The sequence below is a fragment of the Trachurus trachurus genome, assembly GCF_905171665.1.
Source record: "Trachurus trachurus genome assembly, chromosome: 23".
Taxonomy (NCBI): Eukaryota; Metazoa; Chordata; class Actinopteri; order Carangiformes; family Carangidae; genus Trachurus; species Trachurus trachurus.
Window position 1 is genome coordinate 593,228 of NC_139912.1, and position 11,125 is coordinate 604,352.

At 42.5% G+C, this 11,125-nt stretch overlaps 1 protein-coding gene across 1 annotated transcript in view; it reads left to right on the forward strand.

Moving 5' to 3' along the window:
• Positions 1 to 11,125, forward strand: part of LOC311006642 (leukotriene A-4 hydrolase-like) — a 139,945-nt gene that overhangs the window by 79,358 nt on the left and 49,462 nt on the right. The gene's annotated exons all lie outside the window — the stretch shown is intronic.

Consider the following 11,125-nt stretch of genomic DNA (forward strand, 5'->3'; position numbering starts at 1 on the left):
ACTTATTTAATTTTTTTCGGGACAATTTCTCATGTCGGGGCTTCAATACAAGACGGACATTACATACGAGCAGCATGGAGGTATTTGGATGTTTTTTGGTGTGTCTTTTTGTTAGACAAAACCACCGGATCACTTACTAATGCTTTAATGTATAACTTTACTGGAAAAGTTAGGAAAAAGGACACCAATAGGCTAATAGGCTGTGTAACTTCACACTAAACACAGAAGTCCCTCAAGCTGCTACTGGTCACACATGCAGCTGCAGAGTGCTGGGCAAGGAAGCCCTGATTTGAAGCTATTTGAAGCTAACAATGTTTGATTTATTAAACATAAACTGGTCTTTCCTGTAGGATTTGTTTTAGGCTACAAGCCGGTTTCTCAGCATAGCCACCTATTAACTATCATGACAACAAAGCACTGACAAATAAGACTGATGTGAACATTCATATCGAACTCTGTAACAGTCATGACACAAGCCACACATGCTCTCCCTGTGTGATGGCCTAGTGGACAGTCTGAGGACAGAGAGCTTTCAGGTTGAAGTTTATAATAATGAAATGCACCGATGAGACTGTGCTAGGTCTCTGCTGTACGCCTTGACCACATGTCAGCTGTTCAGCTGTAGTAGAGGAAAACTCGGCTCGTGCTCCAGTCATTTAAAAAAAAAAAAAAAAAACTCTGGTTTAGCGACCGGGCTAAAATGTATGCGGAAGGACGCTGTAGACTACCACTGGTCCTGCTGCATACCTGACGCGGTGTGGCACACCTGTCACTCAGCAGCATACCTGACTGACACTCTTATTTTTTTAATTGGGATAGTTCCACATGAGCCAAAGTAGTGCTACATTCAGCCGAGCCTGAGACAAACATACAATACCTAACACACTAATACGTTTTTACATGACACTTAAGAAAACCGAATTATTGCCTTATCCGACTATAACTGGACAACTGAGTTCATGTAAACGCATTAGTCCAACTAATATTGGAGTTCTCCAACTCTGATTCAGACACCCAGATAATGCGATTGGAATTGGACTTTCTCCGACATGTATAAAGCCCTTAATCAGAGTTTAACTGGACAGCGCATGTGCTCATGCTCCACACCCCCCGCACTGGTGTAAGACCCCAGAACAGAAACATCCAAGACAGCCGGTGGCAGAAGCTGTTGTTGTAGCGTTAGGGGAGAGTGGGGTAAGTTGAGCCACTTTTTGTATTCAGGATCACTACATCAAGACAATTATAGTTGTTGCTAACTAACACATCTGCATATATTTCAGGATGTTTTGCATCCCTACAAATTAACAGAATGAGTGTAAATATAACTGTTTTTAAAATATAGCATGTTCAAAAAAAGTGGTCTTGTGACTCAACTTACCCCATTAGGAGTGGGGTAAATTGATCAACCCCCTCTTCTTTCCTTCCATCCATCTCCTACCTCCCCCTTTACTTAATATTTCACCTGTCCAGGTTACAGGTGAACACAAACTGCAGGGACTTCCTGCTGAGTCACCAACTCACTGAGATTTGGGGAGTTTTGCAATTACGTGGCATCTTGGGAAGAATCCCAGAGATTTTTCTTTGAAAGTAAAGTTTGGCACAATATAAACAACTTTTCCTGTTTATAGGAACATACTTACTGTAATCACAAACATACAGAATCTTGATTTAATCATTTGGACATATACAGCCAAAATACATTCATTAAGTGTATAGGATAGGTGGCTCCACTTACCCCTGGCCAAATGGATCAACTTACCCCACAGCTACCTTGGCTCATGTTGTAGCTCATAGATACCACAACCCATGTATAAAACTAATTTACAATCATCTCTTTTGGTCTAAACACAATTTTCATAAAACTAATGATCAACAAAATTCACTCTCGAGAGTGAAAAATGATTTTTTGGTGATAAATGTTAAACCACTTTACTCACGTGGTTCTAACCTTCACAGACTCCATGAAATGGTGCCTCCCAAATATTTGGTTACATGCTAATTTTTTCCTATAGTTTCCTAGAAACAAGGGGTGGGTCAACTTACCCACTGGCTCATCTTACCCCACTCTCCCCTACGCCGTTCTTGTCTGCCCCTGGAAATCACCATGACCACGAGCGTGCACCTGATCTGCACAATAAGTAACGCGCACATTACGTACGAGATGAACAAAGCTGTTCAGCTGTAGTAGAGGAAAACTCGGCTCGTGCTCCAGTCATTAAAAAAAAAAAACTCTGGTAACGACCGGGCTAAAATGTATGCGGAAGGACGCTGTAGGACGCTGTACCACTGGTCCTGCTGCATACCTGACGCGGTGCGGCACACCTGTCGCTCAGCAGCATATCTGACGCTCTAATTTTTTTAAGTGGAATAGTTCCACGGCCAACATAGTGCTACATTCAGCCATAAAACATGTAACAGTGTAACAGTGTGGAGTTGTTGCCTTCTCTTTTCACCGACTGCCCCATCCCCCCCTGTTTGCATGACAAATAACACTAGAGCAGAATCGCAGCCTGCGTGTAACAAAATCACATTTGATCATATTGCAATATAATTGCAAATGCAATTAATCATTGAGCCCTTTGTGTAGGTGACACTTCACTCATCTTTGTTTGAATGTTTACAGTTCTTTCTTTCTCACGTCATGCCCCCCCTTAAAACCTCTGGCGCCCCCCACAGTTTGAAAAACCCTGTTGGGCGCTAGGCTATACCTGTATAAAATCACAAAATCCAACTCAACAGACTTGAAAATATAGGAATTGACACCAAGATCAATAAAATAAAATAAAAACTACACACATTAATATAAAAATAGTGATTTATGATTTGGCAGCCAACTTGAACAATGGCCGCCTTCTTGGATTTTCAAACGTCCAATCAGACAAATTTGATCAGAAGCCTCTCGAGAACAAATAGACCAAATTTCATGCTTGTATCATAATTTGCACAATTCCACTCAAATTTTTCTTTTATCTGCTCCACTATAGACACTCATGATGTGAGTTTGGGCAACACGGATATAAAACAGCTGAAACACAAAGTGAAATTATTAACTTTACTGATTATCTGTTCTGCTGCCAGAGCACAACTTCTTTCCATAGACTGTATATAACAGTATAATATATATTTAACAGTATAACACAGCTGAACATGTGCAGGCGGAGAGGCTCAGAGAGGAAGTCAACACCTGTTCTGATCCAGATCCACTGGACTGTCAGAGTAAAGGAGAAGCAGCTGAAGAGTTAAACAGCGGCGGCTTTTAGAGACGAGTTTAGGATGAAACTTAACCAGGTTTGAAACTCAACAAACCTGGTTAACCCACTAAACTGGCTTCAGTAGCTCCGCCCCTCTGGACAGGAAGCTCATGGAGACAGATGCTGATCAGTGATCACATTATAATACAACACACATGCACTTTCTGTCTCTGAAACTAAAGAAGAACAAAGATTTCACAACTCTGTGGATTTAGCATTTACTCTGCAAATTTCCACTACGGTGGACAATAAAGTCTTTCTAATCTATTCATCACATAAACTCTACCCCCCCCCCCCCCCCCCCCCGTTCTGAAACGTATAAACAGTAACTTTCAATGATAAAACAGTAAAGTAAAGTAGACGGTATCTGTCTTGTCTATATATATATAATTATAAGTTTGACTTCTTCTCACTCCTTTTCGAATAGGCTACGTATTTATATCTCATGTTTAAATGTTTTGTTCTCTTTTTTAATTTCCTTTTTCATATTCGAAATAAACATTTCAATCAATCAATCAATCAAAATCACACACACACACACACACACACACACACACACACACACACACACACACACACACACACACACACACACACACACACACAGCAAAAACTCTACATCTTTCCAAGAATATTTGTCTTATTTCTTGTCAAAATGTCTCATAAACTCTTTCCACAAAATAAGACTCATCACCTAAAAATTAACTTGTTTTTAGATCATTTTCACTTGTTTCAAACTAATTTTCACTTGAAATAAGTAAAAACATCTGCCAGTGAAAGCAAGTTTTGTGTGTTTGTAATAAGAAAGAAAAACTTGCTCCACTATCAGATTTTTCTACTTATTTCAAGTGAAAATTAGTTTGAAACAAGTGAAAATGATCTAAAAACAAGTTCATTTTTAGGTGATGAGTCTGATTTTAAGTAGAATGAGATTAGTTTTGACTAGAAATAAGACAAATATTCTTGGTAAGATGTAGAGTTTTTGCAGTGCACACACACACACAGAGCCAGGTGAGGCTCGTGCGCTGTTTGCTGATCTACATAAATCTCGACCTGCGGTTTGTTTGTTTGTTCGAGTCCGTCACGAAGTCACGAACCTCCACCGAGACCCGAACCCACTTCCGGTCCAGTTCCTCCACGTAATGACGTAATGACCCGAGACCCAAAAGACCGGAGAGACCTGAGACCTGAAGGCGACTGAACCGGGAGGGAAAGACTCGCTTCTTCCGGGAGGAAAACTTTAGCGGACATTCCCACATTCCCACCGCTCACCTTTTACCTGTCTGTCCCTACCTGTCTCTACCTGTCCTGTCCTCACCTGTCCATCTATCACCTGTCCTGTCTGTTTCTACCTGTTGGCCTCGTGTCTTTGTAACTCACTCAGCAGTCGGTTCAGTTCGGTTCAGCTCCGTCTTCATGTCGAGTCCCTCAGGTCTGAATTCCGGGTTGTTGTTGTTCACCTGCCAGGTGTTTCAGGAAGTCAGCTCGTTACCATGGAGACCAGGGGGGAGGGAGGGAGGGGCTCTGGGTGGGTGGTATACGTCATTCATAATAATAATACAACATAATCACCTCACCTGTTGTTCACCTGTTCAACCTTTTCTATTCTCAGTTTCTGCAGGAGAAACTTTTCTTTTCTTTTTCTTTAAAAAAAAAAAATCTCAGCATTAAACTCTAAACACTACAGATATCTGACGCCTTGTTGTTGTTGTTACAGAAACTTTATTCTAAGGTGAATCTCACTCTGACCACTCACTAATAAATACAAAAAAAAAATACACACAGTGGTTGGTGTTAGTGTTACACATTGAGCTGTTGCGTACCAAGTGTAAACTTTTACATTAAGGTACAGATATGTTTTTTTAAAACTTGAAATTCATATAGTTCAGTTAAGTCGATTGCTTTTCTGATGTGTATGTAAATGTGCAGACTTATTAATGAATCTGATCAGTAATAGCCTATCAGATGGCATTTTGGTTGGTTAATTAAGTCTGATCAGGACTATAGTATGTTTGTTACAGTGCTTTTGTTAAACGTGGTTGAAGACAATATATCACCTGTTTTTCATAACTGTTATGCCAATATTCTGCATAGAAACTGAGAAGAAAAAAAACAATCTTGAAAAAGGGAGATGTAGTGTATTGGAGTACCATAAGTGTAATACTCAGTTTGGTCCATAGGTGGCACTGTAGATGTATTGTGTTGTTAACTGTGCTGGTGTTGAGACCACATAATAAACACAGCGGTAGACTGACAAGACATGGCTTCGTCCACTTCATATATTACAACTGGGAACACTTCAACAACACATTGTAACTCCAAGTATATCACACCTGTGTGAAATCAACCTGGGACGATCATTTTGATTTACATTGATCATTTTTATGTTATTTTGTTCTCAACACACTCTACTATATTTTAAACTTGAGATCTAAGATGTGTTGTTTAAGTGTTCCCTTTATTTTTTGAGCAGTATTAAACTCAACTGAATATTGAATTAAAATTTAAACTTTATTGACTTTAAACTTTTCTATTATTTTTTCTTCTGTTTGCACAATAATGATGATGAAGAAACACCAGTGAGTGGAGACACACACACACACAGCCTTAATGTGGACACAGTCTTTTATTTTGAAACACCACAGGAAGCAGCTCTCAGGTTGTGGGTTGAACACCTGGCTGCGGTTGGACAGGTGAGGCTGCTGGCAGTGTTCCCAGATCAGAGCTCCGTCCGACCCCCAAGCAGCTCCACGCAGACCGGATCACACCTGGACCTGGTCTGGACCGAGGTGGACTCACCTGCACTGCAAAAACTCAAAATCTTTCCAAGAATATTTGTCTTATTTCTTGTCAAAATGTCTCATTTCTAGTCAAAACTAAACTCTTTTCACTTAAAATAAGACTCATCACCTAAAAATGAACTTGTTTTTAGATCATTTTCACTTGTTTCAAACTAATTTTCACTTGAAATAAGTAGAAAAATCTGCCAGTGAAAGCAAGTTTTTTTGTGCTTGTAATAAGAAAGAAAAACTTGATCCACTATCAGATTTTTCTACTTATTTCAAGTGAAAATGTGTTTGAAACAAGTGAAAATGATCTAAAAACAAGCTACTTTTTATGTTTTGAGTCTTATATTAAAAGGATAGTTCACCCAAAATTGAAATTTCCCTCATTATCTCCTCCCCCTCATGTGGACTAAGGGCTGGGAGAAGTTTCAGAGTCCTCTGTGGCTTCTCTGAGTTACAGGGGGTCTCGGCGTAGCAGTGCATGTCCATATAACGGTTGCAAATGGATACCAACTGTCTTCGTAACAAAAAGACACACCAAAAAAAATCCAAATACCTCCATGCTGCTCGTATGTAATGTCCCTCTGGTATTGAAGCCCCGACATGAGAAATTGTCCCAAAAAAAATTAAATAAGTCTATATTTCAAGCTTGTTTGTAGCGGAAGCTTCTCGAAGCTCCTCTTCCCAGTTCGTCCAAATTTGACGAAACGGGAAGAGGAGCTTCGAGAAGCTCCTCTTCCTGGTTCTTATGTTGGAGCTTCAATACAAGACGGACATTACATACGAGCAGCATGGAGGTATTTGAATGTTTTTTGGTGTGTCTTTTTGGACCAAGAAAAGTGAGCTCCGTTCTCAACCGTCATATGGACATGCACTGCTACGCCGAGACCCCCTGTAACTCAGAGAAGCCACGGAGGACTCTGAAACTTCTCCCAGCCCTTAGTCCACATGAGGGGGAGGAGATAATGAGAATGAAATTTCAATTTTGGGTGAACTATCCCTTTAAGTAGAATAAGATTTGTTTTGACTAGAAATAAGACAGATATTCTGGGTGAGATATCTGAGTGTTTGCCGTGTGGTCTGAGTGGAGCTGCCGGTTGAGTCCAGACTGGAGCGTCGGGAATGTGTCGGGACTCGGCTGCTCCCGTTCGGCAGCTGGTTCATGAAGCCGGTGTCACGTGGTCCGAACCGGTTCTGATCCGGTCGTCGGTCGGTCGGTCGGATCAGCGGTCCTGTCATGAGTGAAACTCCCACAATGCACCTGGCTGTGTGTGTGTTGGATGTAGAAAACACAGAAACTGTAGAAAACATGGAGGAGACATTCAGGAGTTTGTGGAAGCTGCGGATCGGCAGCTCGATTCCCAGTCCGTGAGTTAGCACCATGTGGTCCTGCAGGTCCGGCCCAGCTGGACTGACCGGTGCCGGCCAATCAGAACGTCTCCAGGCGGCGGGCGGGCGGTGTGAGCTATCACACGTTACATATTTATCACGTTTCTATTCAACATCATAAACACTGTCGCTTAGATCCAAAAATAGTTTCTGGAAAACAAAACTAACATGAGTTTTTTTTGTTTTTTGTTTAGTTTAGTTTAGTTTTTTTTGTTTTGTTATGAGGATGTTTTGATGGCACTGAGACTTTAATCAGCCTTCGCTCACTCTGAACAACTCTTCACTTTACACTTTGTTTAAACATCTGTAGCAGCATGCTAACATAGCTAACATCAACTGGAACATCACAAGTAGCTGAAGCCTCAGACTCAGTCAAACATGCTGAAGATGAGCAGAGCCTCTCTCCACCCCCCCTCCCCCACTGACTCCCCCTCCCCCCCACAGCCACCACGTCTTCACAACACCCAGAGGAAACATCCAACCAGCAGAGGGCGCCGGCGTACAACCGGACATGTTGAACCGTGTGTTTTATTAACTGTGACTTTAGGGGTGTGCCGAGTCATCACGATGCAACACGTGACGATTCATAAATGTTCAAAAACGATTCTTTTTCATACCAACTAAATGACAGGAACAAAACCGCAGCGCATTGAACGGACATAAAAGTTGTGTACGGCGCCGGACACCTGAAGGAACGGACCGGGTGAAGATGGCAGCAGCTAAAATCGAGTTTATGCTCGACGCATTCGCAAATTTGGGAGGTTCGTGCGCCACAAATGACATACACACGCACCTAGCGAAAGATGTGCACGCTGGCGCTTCGTGTGGTCGTGCACCTCCAGATTTTAAAACTTGTTGCACGCCGCACGAGTGTCGTGTCTTTTCTCTACCGCCCCCTGTCTTTGCAGAATGCACCAAGTATAAAACCTTTGCGCTCTATTGAGGTGCGCACGCCGTCCGTGAACAGAGCCAGGTGAAGGTTTAACTAGAGCTCAACTCTTGAACCGTCAACCGTTGTTAAATGATAGTCTGGTCTGCTATGGCGTTGTATTTGCGTGGTCGCCTGCGCGAGAGACGACCATGACCAGGTACGTTAACATCAGTTCAACTGTAACGTCATTTTAACGTTCACTAACGTTAGTGAACATAACGGTCAGTTTATATGACTATTATCATTCAACTCTGACAATATAATATCATTAAAGTAGCACTATCACAAATACAGCAGCAATAGCAATAACAAAAACTGAAATATGCCATAAATAGGTCCAGGGAGCATTAACTATCTGTACACAAACACAGCCAACGATGTCGTGGCTGTGGAGCAAATGCAGAATTCCTGTTTGTTATGAGGATGTTTATATCTGATACGCTGCACCACCGGCTCCATCTAGTGGCCGAACAAAGTATTGGAATTTGTGATAGTGCTGTTTTAAAAAAACATAGTCTAACCTGAACCTGATCAGCTAAAACTGGTCGATTAGATAGATTTTAACGTTTTTTCAGACAGAGAAGAGGCATTAACAATCATTTTCATCTTGATAATCGTTGATATCGTGATAATTGTTGAATTATCGAATCGTAATTGTAATCGACTCGTGAGGAGCTTTGTACGACACACCCCTAACCGTGACCATGTTTGATGTCAGTGGTCAGACTGGGGCCCTATGGGGGGGTTGGGGGTTGGGGGGGAGTGGGCTTTAACAGAACTGCCTGGTTCTGGTTCTGCTGAATGACTGTTTCCTATCTCTGCCCCCCCCCCCCCCCCCCCCCCCCACCCCAGACTCTGTCTTCTGCCCATAGACTAATGGACGCAACAAATCCGCGACATAAAAACTGGATATTAAAGCGATGCGTTAGCGCAGGTTTTCTTTTTTTCATTGCCATCAACACACGAACACACGAGCTAGCGAGCAGCGAGCTAGCGAGCAGCTATGCTAAGCTAAGCTAAGCTAAGCGACGTCTCCACAGAGAAACAAAAGCCGGCTCATAATCTACAGCTAACTCCAACAGAAGAGGGTTACAACCACAGAACAGTAGTTTGGTCTTCTCTCATCAAAATAAAACTTTCATATATGAGCAATAAAAAATAAGTAACATTTCAATACTCCGATAATAACTCTTACATTAGTATTGTGCTCATTGGGATTCTATCTCTTTACATATATTTATATTCTTTTTCATAGATATATTTATATATTATACTGTTTTCCTGTTGTGGTCCCTGTGACGTGGGAACTGGCCGTCTCCTGCTGTCCACAGTGCAAGACCTCATCGATGTGGTTTATGAACAAAGACCCGATCCCCATGGCTGATGGAAGGCAATAAGTGATGGATGAGGAGATGGCGTGAAGCTGACGGTTAGCACCACAGAAGGTCCAGAGGGACGGTCCGCTTCAGATCTCCATGATGGATCATCCACTACGGAAGTCTACGGAGGAGAGGACTGTCCCCTCCAGAAGGTCCAGAGAGACTGAAGCAGACAGAAACCTTGATGGGGGGACAACATGGTCCAGAGGGTTCAGAAGGATCTACACAGAGAAAAATAGCAGTACGGAAATGTACTCAAAAGGGTACAAACCCTTCGCTCCAGGCGTACCTTTTTTAGAGACAATTTTGTTCCCATTGGTGCCGGTACACTTTTGTACCTTTTCAAAATGTACCAGTTGAAGTACAATTGTGCACCTAGTATCTAACGGGTATATATGTAACTGGTGTGTGTGTTTGCTCTGCGACCTGTCCTGAGTGAGGATCGATTCCACGACCTCCCACGCCGCAGGCGACGATGCTAACCGCTTCGCCAAGACGTTGACAACCGCTTGACAAATTGGTTAGCACGTCTTTTATGGGTGAGTGAGTTTACTTCCGGTACCGCTACCGCCACAACCGGTCACTTCTCCTGACTGGTCCCTAGTGACTGTGGCTCACCTACGGACCTCTGTTACATATATTTAAAAAATAATTTACTAGTTGAATGTTTCATTATTATCCCTATGCTAAATCATATTAATAGTCGCCTCATAGGTTACCAGACTTACTTACTTAGGCTACTAATTTTTTCTAACACATTGTCTCTGATAATGTACCTTTAGGGGGTAAATATGTGTACCTTAGGAGTACATATATATGTACCTTTTGCCATTCTGGAACATTTATGTGCCTTTTCTACCCCCAAAAGGTACACATAGGTTCCTGTAGAGTACAATAATTGGCCCTATAGGCTACAGTAGGACAGAACTGTACCTTGAAGTACAGAAATGTCCCCCTTCTGTTCCCCTATTTTTCTCTGCGGATGAACATCCACACCAAACATTCATGAATGAATGAAATGCCCCTCAACAGCTCCAGGTGGAACAACCCACTCGGTGTCAAGGGGGGCGATCCAATCCAGAGGATCCAACAGGACCGTCTGCTCCTGAGGTTTGGGACCATCCATCCTAGAAGTTGGCACGGTAACATCCAGAAGAAAGGATTCCTCCAGTCCAGGACCATCAGATCAATACACTCCATAAGGTGAGGAGGGAAAACCACCACGGACCTCCAGACCTCCAGTAGTGGACCGGTGGATCCTGAAGGTCCGGAGGGACCGTCCACTCCACAAACTCAGAATGAGCGAGCGATCCACTCTAACATGAGGAGGGACCATCCAGTCCAGGAAGCACTTCAGTGGAAACGCAAAGAGTCAAACTCCCATCCAAT